Source organism: Centruroides sculpturatus, unplaced genomic scaffold (assembly GCF_000671375.1).
Source record: "Centruroides sculpturatus isolate CEXI.00-Female unplaced genomic scaffold, Cexi_2.0 scaffold239, whole genome shotgun sequence".
In the NCBI taxonomy this organism is placed as follows: Eukaryota; Metazoa; Arthropoda; class Arachnida; order Scorpiones; family Buthidae; genus Centruroides; species Centruroides sculpturatus.
Window position 1 is genome coordinate 247,445 of NW_019384979.1, and position 2,382 is coordinate 249,826.

Below are 2,382 nucleotides of genomic sequence, written 5' to 3' on the forward strand. Positions count from 1 at the left end.
GTTATTTCTCGCTTCGCGTTTATGCATGGTTTTCCTTTGCGAAAACTAAATCGCTCGCTTGCTCTAAATTTGCATCTGCATAGTCGCACCATAAAAGTTTAGTTTTTGTTACGATCTCGTCTCGTTCGTTTCTTCCACTCGCGGCGACAAAAGATAAGGACAACCACACACCCAAAAACCACATTGGTTTAGCTGGACTAAGAACATAATTTGACTAAGAACTACCATTGGAGCCTTCATCAGGTATGCCGTTTTCCTTTTCTCAAGACCTCAGTCGACAGATCATGGCTGAGATTGGAGCGGTAAAAATCCCTCCATACAACTTTTCCGACCCAGCCTTATGGTTCCACATGTGCGAAAGCACATTTGCACTAGGATCTCCAAAACCGATCACGGAAAGTGCCACAAAGTTCAACTATGTAGTGGCCCATTTACCACTGGAAGTCACATCAACGGTTAGAGACATTATTATTTCTCTGAACCATATAGACCCGTACGGTCACATAAAGGTGGAACTTATTAAACGATCCGGCGAATAGTCTCAACAGGAGTTACGAAAACTATTGGCCGGAGAACAGCTAGAAGATCGCAAACCCTCCAAACTACTACGTGTTCTAAAGCGTCGGACGGAAAATTTTCAAATTCCGGACGCAGTTATACAAGAATTATTCATACAACACCTTCCGACTTCCGTCCAATCTATCCTAGCCGCCATTACCCCACTCGACGTAGACAAAGCAGCAGAGGTAGCGAACCGTGTGGTGGAAGTAACCCCCGCAATGATAGCTTCAGTGTCGCAACCTGAGAAACCCGATGCCGTAACCAACAAAATACTAGTCAAAATAGATAAACTTAACAAGTGAATCAATCAACTAAAGCAGGCACGTCAGGATCGCAGTGACCATTTTTCTCGATGCTCCCGCAGAAGTTCAGGACATCGCAACAATTCAACTCACCGCAGTATCAACAACTACTGCTGGTACCACAACCGTTTTGGCGCAAAGGCACAAAAATGTACTCCTCCGTGTAGTTTTTCCAACAAACGAGAGCGGCGAAGCATTGAGGCGACATGCACTTTGCCAGAACAATCTCGTCGCCTGTTCATCCTAGACAAGAGAACAAACATAAACTTTCTCGTCGACACAGGTTTCGATGTATCAATATTTCCAGCCTTCTCGTCTCAAAAGAAACGCACATCTCAAATGACCTTGATGGCAGCAAACACAACTGCAATTCATGTCTACGACCAACGAACACTCACTCTCGATTTTGGGTTAAAGAAAATTTTTCGCTGGAAATTCCTTATTGGCAACGTGTCAACGGCAATAATAGGCGCAGATTTCTTGTATCATTTCCATTTGGTACCGAATCTTAGACGCTTAGCCGACTTAGTGTCTCACAGACGTTCAGACCAAGGTGAACTCTCCAGGCAGATTATTAGAAACCTTCATCCACTCTATTAAAATAATGACCAACGACTCCGTATATCATAAGATATTGTCAGAATTTCCTGAGATCACCAGACCTCCACGTCCTAATCAACCCATAAAACACAACGTAGTACATCATATAGAAAAGATTGGTCCACCCGTAACTGCGAAACCATGTCGCCTAGCACCCGATAGACTTAAAATCACTAAGGCCAAATTCGATAAGATGATAGCTCTCAGCCATATGCGAACATCAAAAAGCAATTATGCATCACCACTTCACATGGTCACCAAGAAAAACAGTTCGGATTGGTGACTCGTGGGAGATTATCGTGCTCTAAACACACAAACCATAAAGGACAGATATGGCATTCCAAACATCACAGATTTTACATTGGAACTGCACGGAACACAAATCTTCTCTCACATAGACTTAATCAAGGCCTATCATCAGATATCCATCTACCCACCGCACGTGCACAAAACAGCTATAACGACACCGTTTGGTCTTTTCGAGAGTACCAGGATGCAATTCGGATTGTGCAACGCATCCGCAACATTTCAACGGTTCATCGACGAAGTAACCAGAGGATTCTCCTTCACATATGCTTTTGTCGATGACATACTAATAGCATCACGCTCCCAGGAAAAACACATCTCGCATCTCCGCGCCTTATTCCAATGTCTCCAGGAATATGGGTTGACCATAAATCCGTCAAAATGTACCTTCGGCGTAATATCAATCGAATTTCTCGAATTCAAGGTCTCGGAAAAGGGTCTGGAACCACTCCCTGATAGAGTCAGAGCCATCCGAGAATTTCCCAAACCTTCGTCTCTCACTCAACTTAGACGATTCTTGGGTATAATAAATTTCTACAGGAGATGCATCCCTCGAGCGGCACACATCCTCGCCCCGCTAGTGCAGCTACTAGAAGGGAAAAAGAACGAGAAA

General features: G+C 44.0%; 1 pseudogene; it reads left to right on the top strand.

Annotated features, from left to right (window-relative positions):
* The first annotated feature begins 279 nt into the window (after positions 1–279).
* Positions 280–919, top strand: LOC111632762 (annotated as a pseudogene).
* The last annotated feature ends 1,463 nt before the right edge of the window (positions 920–2,382 follow it).